An 11809-nucleotide genomic window follows, 5' to 3' on the forward strand; every position below is an offset into this window, starting at 1 on the left:
GCAAACCCTCTGGCAAGAACACGGTGGTGTGTGACAGTGAGATGCTGGCAGGTGACAGGATCCCCCTGAGCACCCTGGGAGCAGCTCCCCACTGCCCACCCACCCCTGGCTGGCCAAGGAGCTTTTCCTTCTCTTGCCAGTGGCAGGAACCCCAACCCCTCTGCAGCCCCAGCTGAGGGACCACTGGCTGTGGAGTGACAGATAATGCAGGCAGGGCAGGATGCAGGACCAGTGGAGGGTCAGGCTGGTGTGATGCTGCAGTCCCAGGCAGGGTCCCTACTAGGTGTGTCACCCCATGGGGAGGGTGATGGGGAGAGGCACTGGTTGGTGGTGAAGTGCCTGCTGTATCACGGATAAACAGCTGCCCCTTCAAATCCTAATTAGCACATGGCACATGAAGCCTGTTTTGGCTGTGGATGGAGCGAAGCGTGGCTGGTCCCAGGGGGCTCATGCAGATGTGGTGATGGGTCTGCAGGAAGGTGGTCACAAGTCTTGAGGGGCCGTAGAGGGTCGTGCATGAGATGGAGATGCTGCTGAGATGGAGACTCTGCCCCCAGCACAGGGATCCTCATGTGGGCAGGGCAGGCAGGATCACAAAGACGCCTCTGTGGAGGATTTGGCCTCTCCCTGCCTGCCTTGGCTCCAGCAGAGCTTTGATGGGTGTAAATCAGTAACAGAGGGCAGGAAACCCTGTAGAACCCAGACCCAGCAGTGCAGGGGTCTCACCCTCTCACCACCGAGCCCCATCCTGCAGTGGCACCAGGCAGTGGCTGCCCAGCACCGCTGGCTATGCCCACTGCCAAGCTGAGTGCCAAAAATCCTGCCTTTCTTCACCTGCTGACAAGGCGTTGGAAAAGGGAGGATTCTTTAAAACATAAAACAAATAAAATTAGGTCTTCTGGTAAGGGATTAAATGGGGGCCCTCAGCTGTATTTATAGAAGGTTCAAAAGTAAATCTGTTCCCAGACTGAATAAATATTTTGCTCAGGCAGGCACGATCTTCAGTTCATCTGTCTTGCAAAGACTTGAGTGAGAGGGGAATTGATTTTCTCCAGCCTGAACAAGACAAGCGCCTCTCAGACCCAGATAGAGAGTGAAGTCCCATTATCGGCTGAAATGGGGAAGCAGCTGGGAAATCATTAAAGCAAAGACAAAGCTGCTTTAGGGAGGTGACAATTCGCTGTCCCCCCCCCGGGTGGCTGGGGCTGCCATCCCTGAAACTGCTTTGGGGCTCTGTCACTCTGACTCCATGAGAGAGTTTGGTGACACTGGGTGACCATTTGCCAGCAGCAGCAGCAGCTGCCCATGGGAGATGGGAGTGGCTGGCGGCTGGCACTGGTTGCGTTGGTCACACTGGCCGTGTGATTGCACAGATCTATGCACAAAAGAGGTGGCACGGGGGAACCTGAGTGGCTCAGCTCATCCCCCTGGATGGAGGGGGATCCGTGCAGGTGCAGTGGCGGTGCCGAGGACATTGACCTCATTCCCTGCTCCTACACGGATCACCTGGAGGTGCGGACACGCCGACAGCCAGGTCAGCCCTGCCGGACATGGAGTCACTCAGAGCTGGTCCTACTCTCACATGTCGGGTTTCTGCACTTGTACGGCTGCCGTGCTGTGGCTGCCCTGTCTGTAAGGATGAGAGGAAATTACTGACACGTCACTGTCTCCAGCCTGCGGGATGCAGCCATTGGGTCCTTGGGTTGATGCAGGTGGTCCGGACAGAGGTTCCTCTGGCAGCGTTCACCGCAGCGCTGGGTGTTCAGCACAATTCCAGCTCAAAGAGCTTCTTAATTCAAGCCGGCACCTGGTGTTTGCAGACATCAGTTACCGCCAAGACAAGAGCTCAGTGCTTTGCTCTCGATAAAGGCAGCTGCCGGGTCAGCGCCAGCGCAGTGCGAGCTGCGCAGCCGGGGCTGCCGGGGCTGTCCAGCTCCCCGCGGCTGCAGCGCTCCCCTTGCCTTTTCCCAGGTCAGAAAGAAAACAGTGAAAGGGAGAATGAAGAACAAGGCAAAACCCTTGGCAGTGTTTTCCAGCTTCTTCTCCCTGTTTTCCAGGGCAGAACCACATCAAACAGATGGTTGCCTGCAGAAGGTCCCCAACCCCAGGTGGGTGCCCGGAGCTGGGATGCTGTGAGGGAGCGGTGGCGGTGCCTGGCGAGAGTTTGCTGTGTGAGCTCTGTCCGCCCCGCGCTAAAAAAAGGCACAAAATGAGCAAAATTATGCGCTGAGTCACTAATGGTTCACCCGCTGCTTTAGTCACCAATGCTCCCACACCGGGGGACGTTTGCTGAGGAGGCACAAACGGAACTGTCATCGCGTTAAATGGATGTGGCCGAAAGCAGTGAAGAGCTACTGCTGCATGCGCGTCTTCTGACACTGGACAGACCACTTGGCTCCATGGCCACAGGAGCTGCTCAATTAATGACAACTCCCTGATGAAACCATTGATTAATCGCGGCCGTGTGCTGCGGCGCCGGGGCGTGCTGCCCGCGGAGGTGGTGGCAGCCGAGCAGCTGCTGCCCGTGTCCCGTGACAGCACGGGTCACCGTCCTGGTCTCTGTCCTCCCACGGGCACCGCAGCTCCTGCCGGGGGGCACGGGCTGCTGTTCACGGGTGCTGGTGCGGTGGGGGCGGCCCCTGCTCAGGGGTGATGCCGCAGTGTCCGTGTCCCGTCTGCCGGTGCTCCCCAGTCTCCCCCACCCGACACAGGGCTGTTTTAGCCGCGTAACCCGCCGTGCCGGAGCCAAGCGTGTGTGAAAGGGCCTGTCTCAGCGCAGGGAAGAGCCATAAAGGGCCTATTTATGGAGCTGGCTCCTCACAATGTTTTCAGACACAGCCCTCGCATGTTTTCATAACAGCAACGCCTCCACCTCTCGGCAGCTGCCAGCGGAGCTGAGCCTCTCGCCGCTGTCCCCCGCACGCCCCGGGGAGCCGGGAGCCCTGGCAATGGGCTGGCGACTGCGGGGCTTCCGCTGGGATCCCGGCCCCAGTGCAGCCCCGAGGCAGCTCGTAGGGCCGTGCCTTGGCTGCCTCTCCTATCCTGGCTGCGACCCGGCATTCTGCCCGTGCAGGGACATGCTTGGACCCTTGGCTCCTGCTTTGTGTGGCAGGAGACCGACTTGTCAGCAGCCCCTCTGCCCGGGCCACCTCGCCACCTCGTTTCCCACTGCCTGGAATTCGCTGGCGGGCAGCACTGAGCGCAGGGCTGCATCCGGCGCCCAGCTGGAGGAGCAGCAGCTCCCTGGCTTCACCCCGGGAATACCCTATGGAAGGACCAGCCTCTGCCCCAGCCATGGCTCCGTGCTGCCCGCTGGCCACACGCGCGGACGATGTGAGCCGTGCCCAGCGCAGCCCTGTCTCCCTGCTGTGCCAGGTACCCTCCGGTGACAGCGTGGCAGCCGCTGCGGTGACAGCGCGGCAGCGATGGCAATGTCATGCACGTGTGGGAGGCAGGTGAGCACAGAGAGGGAGCAGGGAGATCTCTGCTGCTCAGCGCCGATGCGCAGGAGGGAGCAGGAGTGGGGCTGTCTCCATGGCAGGGAGACAAGCAACTTTTCATTAGTCTATTTAGGAATTCCTTTCAAACAGGAACGCTGACCCACCCGAACTCATTAAATAACGCTAATGCTGCTGCCCAAATAAATACTCCAGCTGCCCTCTGCCCTTCTGGGAGCAGAGGTTTCCCAGTCTAATTGGATACACGTGCTTCTCTCCTGACACCGATGACCTCCAACACAGCACAGGATTCTCACGCTGCAGTGACTGGGTTCCTGCAGCTCCATCCCAGTGCTGCAGGAGCAAGGCAGTGAGTGCTGGGGCTGACAGGAGCCGGGAGCTGGGACAGGAGTGGAGACACCAAACCGTGGCGAGAAGAGGGAACGAATCCAGGCCATGCTTGTCACTGAACTGATTAAACCCGAGCTCTAAAACTCTTCTTCTGTCCTCCAGCCAGTGAGCACTGTATAACTTCATTACTCCACATCCAGGAGACACTGAGGGATGTGGGCAATTCATTATCATCTGTCCCATTTCATTTCCATGCCTGTCAGCGCTGGCATCCTGGTGTTCACAGACAAGTCAGGGTTTCAAGGTGTGAACTGAGGCTGAAGGCCAGTGCTCCTGCAGCACGGTTCTGACAGGACCCTTGCACCCCCATCAGTCTTGAGGACCCCTCAGTAGCACCTCGGGGGGCTCAGGGATTTTGTGCCACCCTCGGGTGTGGCAACACCATCACCAAGATGGGGGCTTTAAGGGCTTGAGTTCAGAGCTGCCACTGTCAGCAGGCACCTCAAGTGCTGGGAGTGCAGCATCATTCTGGGGAGCCCTGACCTCCAACTGAGTGGCATGCAGGAGTGAGGGATGGTTTTGGACCCTGGTTTCTGACTCCTCTCTTCCCCATGGCTCTGGTGCCATCGCGCTGTCCCCTATCAGACAGGTCCTTCCTGCTGGCACTGCCAGCTCGATCATGTTCCCCCCAGGCTGCTCTGAGCAGCAACACCAGGGTGCTCCTCCCCAGCCCCAGGGCGTCAGCAGTGGGTCCTGCTGGGCGCTCGTCTCAGATCCTGGTGACTAATTGCTCTGCAAAGAGCATTTCTCACAAATTTCTTTCATGAGAAATGGTAACAAGGCTTTGATTTAGCTCTTATTTTCCTTTCTTCCTGTCTTTTTTTCTCCCTTCCTACCCCAAAAGCAGAAGCCCCTTTGATCGTGTGGGTTCAGGCTCCGTAACAAGCATCTCTGTTTGTGTCGGGGAGTTGTCAGTGTGGTAACATGACAGCACGTCTCCTCGTTGCCTCACACACAATGAATTATTCCTTCCACTCTTTCTTTGCACCATCTCTGGGATAAATTACTGCTCCCAGATGGGTTTGTCACTCAGTGAAGCATCCTTAACCTCTGAGATGATCCCTGCTCAGCATGGAGTGCCGGCCACTGTGGCTCACCCAAGGCTGCAGCAAAACGTTGGAGTGGGGAGTTGTCAGCCTAGCTTGAAAGCAAATTGCTTCGCCAATTTATTTTCTTCCTTGTGTATGAACATATTTTTCTTAAAGGGATGCTGTCACATTAAATACGGAGCTGCCAACTGCAGGCATTAAAAAATCATGGGTCGTCCCATTTTCCTTCCTCCCACTCTAAATTCTGAGAAAACAATAAATTCGGGGTTCTTTTTACTTGTCATCTCCCTTTCAGCTCGAGATGCTTTTTCTAACTTTTCCCAACAGCTGGGAGGTTTGGGAGCTTCAGCACTGTGACAAGTGCCACAGAACTGGGGCAGATCGGGCTGGTGGCGGGGAGGCCCCTCAGCCACGTCATTGGGGTGTCCGGCTGTCCCTGGACCCATCTTCCCAGAGCTCTGGGCCAAGGGCAGACCCAGAGCAGTCCTGGGACAGTGCTTGGGAGCCTCCCCTCCCGCCACAGCTGATGGGACTGAGCCATGTGCTGGTAAGGAAATCTTCCCCAGATCTGTCCGTGAAGGGCGTTCGCTGTCAACAAGTAGCCTGAAGTCTGTGTCACTTTGTCACATCTCCTGTGACAGATGCAGAAAGTCCTTTGCAGCCTTTATGTTTCCAAGCCCTTTTTTTAGGGTAGGTGATGAAAGTAGTTTTGTTATACTTTGACAAAGTGTGTTTCCATGCAGCTTTGCTGAGCTGGGGAAGGGAATCAGGCATTTTTCAGACTGAACAACCTCGTGGCAGTTTCTGGAATATGTGTCTGAGGGATTTGGGATGGGATCATGTCTGATCCAGTGTCAGGTATCAGAAATCTCTCATATATAAGAGATCTGATTGAAAACCAGTTCCACCTGGGGCTGGGTCAGTGCTTTCCCTTTTTTCTGCTGCAGGGAATCTCCCTCCCACAGCTGCAGGTAGGGACAAGTCTCTTGCTACTCTTGAATTTTAAAGAAGAATCTCTTCCAAAGCTGCACCATACTGCAGCCTAGCAGCTCAGCAGGGTTCAGCTGCCCCCCAGCCCCACCACATGGGCTCCAGAGCCTCCCCCAGCAGGGTGTTTGATAACATTGATTTTAATAAAGCTCTGGGCTTGTTTTGATGTACGGATCCAAAGCACTACATGGATTTAAACAGATCCCGTTGCAAATATCTATCTGATACCCCTGCTGTGACCGGACTGCAAATGTCACTTGCTTAGCACTATCAAATATTTAATTTACGTTGTAACAGAGGAGCCTTTGAGAGCTCCAGCTTAAACTGGAGGTCTCCTGTTAGCCAGCAGCTCTCCACAAATTCTCTTAAAAGCCAATTTCTGCCGTGAAAAGCTCCTGACCCAGACGTGGGAGTGAGGGGAGCTGGGAGGGAAGACAATGCCCAGCTCTGGTGTGGGACCTGCTGGAACCCTACTCATCACTGTAAGTGCTCGTGGTGGGTGTCCTCACCTTTGCCAAGGGGAACACGTGGGTGGGGAGTGGGACCAGCACTGCCAGCACCACCAGGGTGCTCTGCCGATGCTTGTGGCATTGTGCCTCCAGTGGCACCGCTGCTGACCCAGCTGTTGGTGCCTGCAGTGGGGGTGGCAGGTCCTCAGGAGCTGGCCTGGATCTCATTCTGGATCCTGCACTTGTGGAAAATCATCTTCTCTGGGAACTTCCCTGTGGCAGCTTCAGCCAACAGCGAGGGGAGCACGAGGTGCAGCCAGGGCTCAGACCCTCCCTGTGCATCACCTGGTTCTCTGAATTTTATTTCCCGAGAGAACACAGTGGCTCTGTGAGACGTGGCTCTGCCCTAATCTTGTGGTGCTGACCACAAGAATCCTGAAGGATGCTGTGATCCTGTCAGGTTCTCCTTGGCCAGCGGAGTGGCTGGGGGCCCACGGCCAGTCGGGGCGATGAATCACGGAGCCTCAGTCCTTCCTCTCCCACTGCTCCCTGCGCTGTGCTCACACCTACAGCCGAACCCTGGGACGGAATCTCACACTCCCCGCCTCTTTGCTTTGCTGTTTTCGCTGCTGGTTTGAGAGCAGGTGGCACTGCCTAGGTTTTGCTTCCTAGAGTGGATGGGCACATTCCCTGCCCCGCTGCAGAGGAGCAGCATTGTTCCCTCCATGGCGTCTCCTTCAGCTGGGTTTCAGCTGTCCTCACTGCCCGGGAGCAGGGCTGGGATCTGCTGATTCAGGGGACGCGCAGCCCTGCGGTGTTAATGATCTTGGTGTGCAAAGGAGAGGACAGGCGCAGAGGCACCGTGCTCCGTGTGATGCTCCCTGCCCTCCCGGGAGGCTGCAAGATGTCCCACTGCCCTTCAGCATGTGGGAACGGGGCTGAGGGGAACCCTGAGAGCATCTGAGGGTAAGAGCCGGGCATTTGGGGGATCCAGAGCTGAGGGTTGCGCATGGTCTGAGCCCCCTGTGTGCCGTGGTGCCCGTGCCAGGAGCCAGCCTGCAGTCCAGAGCCCTTGGGGAGAGACGGCTCACACTAATCCTTGCTCTGACAACGGATGGTTTACGGACTGATCCTAAAATGTGCCTCGCTCTGGCATTAGTGGAGTGGAGCATATGCCGGGGCTGGGGGGGCAGCTGGTTTGATGCAGTCTTATGAAATGCTGAAAGTGCTGCAGGCATGGCCAGGCCCCTCCAAAACCTGCGGTCTGCCTGGATCTGCTCAGCTCTCAGGCTGGGACATTGAAGCATCTCCTGATGCAATAGCAGGTCCCCTGGGCCGCCTCCATGTCCAGGGCAGAGCCCCCTGTGCCCACTGCAGCGAGGCCAGTGGCCTTCCCATCCCTCCACCAGCAGCTGGTGCCTCTTTATGAAGTTGCACAGGGAATTCTCTCGGCCCAACCTTCGAGGCAGCGTGGAAAGCGGCCCCATTCCCCCAGCTCCCCTGTCACTGAGAGCTGCTGTCAGGTGCATCCGCCTGCTCTTGGCTCAAGGTGGCTCCTCCAGTGCCACCCCCTGCCAGCTGGCGCCCACTGCCCCGCGTGACGCTCCGGGCTCTTTGGGAACTTGCTGAGCCACAGGCACCAACTCGGACGTGCCGGCTCTCGTCCGGAGGCTGCTGATGAGGGCTGATTTAGTGGCGATCGAACCGCATTTGAAGTGCTCCTTGAAATATGAGACAAGTGTCTGGAACTCTCCGGGCATAGGGGCGGCTGTGGTGCCCTGACGGCCGTGGCACAAGGGCAGGAGCCAGCTCAGCTCGCCGGTGCCAAGGGCAGGGCTCAGCGTCCCCTTCACCAGCACCAGGTAGGAGCCTCCTGTGCCAGGCTGGGGCACCAGGTGCTGCCTCTTCAGCATTGCTTTATCCTGAGCCCAGATGGGTGGGTGGGCTGGAAATTGCCTGTGCCAGTGGTGAGGGGTCTGTAAGGAGGCAGGATGGTGGGGCTGCTGCCACAGGGGGTCTGGGGCTCCCTGGTGGCTCTGGAGGGAGGCACAGCCAGGGGCCCTGGTGCAAACATGCACGGCAGTGGCAGGATCACAGAGCTGCTTAAGGGTGCAGACCCTGAGGTGATGGGATGCAGTGATTTGAGTTGTGCTTGGGTGAAGGGTTGTGGCAGCTCTGGCTTTCCTGAGGGTCCTTACAGATGTGAACAAGGACCATGAAATTGGTCCTTACTCAGGGGGTTTGAGGGAATTTTGTGACAACTGTTGGTGGCCACTTTCATACCAACACTTTCTTTTACTTCTGCTGCTTTTATTTACTGTTGTGTGTATTTAGCTGGAGGCAAGGAAGGTGGATTCAGTAGAATGGAGTCTAGCGAACTCAAATAAGATTTTTTTTTCTTCAGATTTCTTGCTCTCTGACCAAACTCATGCACTTTCTGTTCAGGTGGTGTTTTCCCTGATCCCATGTCACTGAATGGAGAGATCTCCCAATTAGCTGCTGTCAGGTCCCCTCAGCTCTGTGGCAAAGGCAGTTTGACCTGGGGGGAGGTTCTGGTCCCATGTGTTGGCTCTGTTGAGTTCAGGCCAAATAAAAGTCCCATGGGACACAAACTGGTGCTGATGGCAGGAGGGAGCATGAGGGTCTGTGCTGGGGTAGGACGCTGAGAGAACATCCCTGCACAGATGTTCAGGCTGCATGTGCATGGGAACTTCTGATCGGGCTGGGATAACAGCACTCCCTGTGCCCAGGGTGGCCTTGATGGGTCTGTCCCCAGGTTATCCAGAACACAGGAAATGAGGGAAAGGACCTGACCTGCATCAAACCTGCTCTCTCATCAGGATTTGTAGCTTGGCCAGAACCCCACTGCCCCGCTGATGTATCTCATGCCCAGCCAGTGGCTTTTCTGGGATGCTGTGGGATGCTATGGGATGCTGTGGGATGCTGCTTCAGCACAGTGTGTGGGCACAGAGCCACTTCCAGTGACTGCAGCCTGTGCAGGAAGTTGTGGTTTCTGGAGTTTGCTTTGCATTCAGGAGCTGAGTAAAGGATGTCCCAGCATGGGTCTCCTTCAAAAAATCAGCAGCCAAAAGGACATTCCCTGTGGGGCTGGCAGAGCCCTTGGCTCTGGGGGAAGGGCAGCAAGAAGTGCAGGTGGCAGGGTGTCATCGGGGTCCTGGGAGGTGTCATTGATCTGTCAAATCTGGGCAGCGGTGGGTGAGTGGCAGCTCATCACCCCCCATCCAGGAGAACCCTTGGGAAGACTACCCAAAAATTTGCAACTGCTTGTGATCCTCCTGCATGGAGGAGACAAAAGGTTGACCTCACTGGTGCTGGGGTGGGATGGATGGTGGAGCTGAGATGTGGTGACCCTGCGTACTAAGGTGGGTTTGGCTCAGAGCCCCAGAATCACCCTGGGGGTGTCACTTAACCTTCACCTTGCCTTAGTTTCCCTCCTGTGAAAGGTAACAGCCACCCCCCTCACCCCCAAAAAAAGTTCCTCAAGGCTTTGCTGAAAAGGTGAAATCTGCCCCAAAGGAGCCATCAGCCAGGGCGCCGCCAGCCTGCACACGTGCCATGACCTGTCCTGTGACCTGTCCCAGCCACAAGCCACCCGGTTTGTGGCCCTGACACCTGAGAAGCAGAACAGGCGCAGAAGAAATTAAGTGAATGAGACAACAAGTGTGTGTGCAATTAGGACAGACCTTCAAATGCTGCCCTGGGAGCCGGTACAGGAGCTGCTGCCTAATCAGAGCAACAGCAGTGCCCGTTTTAAAGACGAGGGAGACTTTGGGGATACTTTGTCCACATAATGTTCCAATTTTAGCTCTGCGTCCTGGGATGTAATTGCATTAAAAATACCCGGGGAGGGGGAGGATGCCAAGGGCACCCGGCGACCTGCCTCGGCTGGCGTGTCCCGCTGCGTCCCTGAGGCCCCGTCTCACATTCCTGGTGCTGATCGTCTCCCAGATCTGCTTTCCGGTTGCTCTGCTAATGGTTATCCTGGGAAAGGCCTCCAGCTCTGTTAACAGCTCGTGGGAAAACCTCCCGCTCCTTTTGGCTAAACAGGACTACTGATGGAGACACTCGTGGCCACCTCCGGGGTGCAGGAAGGCGCAGGATGGGGCCGAGACCCGCTGAGGAGAGGGGTGCTCACCCGGTGGGTGGGTGAGTGGCAGCGCACCCCCGCCCTGCGACGGGGAACCCGCTGCCCTATGTCCCTGTTGTCCCCCTGTCCCCGCTGTCCCCCCGTGTCCCCGCTGTCCCCCCGTGTCCCCCCGTGTCCCCGCTGTCCCCCCGTGTCCCCCCGGTCTCCGCCGTCCCCGGTCACCGCGGGACCCACGCGCGGGACCGGCGCGGAGCGGTGGCGCCACCGCGGGGCCACGGCCGGGGCTGCAGCTCCCCGAGCCCCCCCCGACTCCCCGGTGGCCCGGGGACCGAACCCTCGTGGCCTGCTGGGTGCTGGGGGAGCGGCCACGCCGGCACGACACAGCAGGGTTTGGGCTGAGCCTGAGCCAAAGCCCCCGATCTGGTCCCTGCTGTCCGAGGAGCGTGCGGGCAGCTGAGTCCCACGCAGTCCCCGTGCAGCCCTGCCGAGGGTGCCAGGAACATCCCTGCAGGGCACCCTTGGGTCCTGCCTGGCCACCCACAGACACCGCGGCCCCTGCCTCGGCCCCTTGGGGTGTCTCGGTGCAGCGTGCCTGCGGGTATTTGTAAGCCGCAGCTGCCAGCTCCAAGGTGGTAACTGGATCACAGGGCTCGGGTGACCTTCGCGCCTCCGAGGCTGTTCTGGATGTCCCACCGATTCCCAGCTCAGGGTCAGGCAGCAGGAACAGTGTCCCTGCAAGGCAAAGGCCGCCGGAGGGCTGTCCCCAGTTGACCCCAGTCCCTCCATGGGCAGCTCTTCTCTGTGGTGTCCCTGTGTGAGTCTGGGGCTCCAGCTCCTGATGCAAGTTGGTCCCATAGAGCCCCATGTTCAGGACAGGCACCTGCCAACGGTGCCAGTGCCGGTCGTTCTCCTGCCGTGGTGGGGACGGGCTGTGGGACACCCGCACCGCACACAAGTCCTGCCAGCTGAATCTCTTGCCTGCGGAGAGTTGGTTCCCTCCTAACTCTGCCTCGGGCCAACCCACAGTGCTGCCCACGAGTGAACAGAGACTTGACCTGACACGAGGAGTGTCGTCTGGAGCTGGAAACTTGGAAGAAGTGGGTTATTCTCTACTCCAGCACTAACCTCCTGGGAATGCTGCTGCTCATGTCATCTTGCCCAAACGCTGTTGCAGTTGCTCAGGGATCCCTCCCAGATTCAGACACACCACAGGCGTGGGACCTGTGTTGGGCTCTCCTGCCTCACCCGGCACCTGTTCCTGTCCCTCTGTCCTCACAGTGGGTCTGTCCTTCCTCCTGCAGGCATGAAGCGACCCCTGAGCCCATCCCACAGCCCCGAGAGTGCAGTGCAGCTGGTGGAGGAGGC

At 57.9% G+C, this 11809-nt stretch overlaps 1 protein-coding gene across 1 annotated transcript in view; it reads left to right on the plus strand.

Annotated features, from left to right (window-relative positions):
- ZNF385C (zinc finger protein 385C) overlaps positions 1-11809 on the plus strand; it is a 58673-nt gene that overhangs the window by 5940 nt on the left and 40924 nt on the right. The gene's annotated exons all lie outside the window — the stretch shown is intronic.

This window comes from Corvus hawaiiensis, chromosome 1, assembly GCF_020740725.1.
Source record: "Corvus hawaiiensis isolate bCorHaw1 chromosome 1, bCorHaw1.pri.cur, whole genome shotgun sequence".
Classification (NCBI taxonomy): domain Eukaryota; kingdom Metazoa; phylum Chordata; class Aves; order Passeriformes; family Corvidae; genus Corvus; species Corvus hawaiiensis.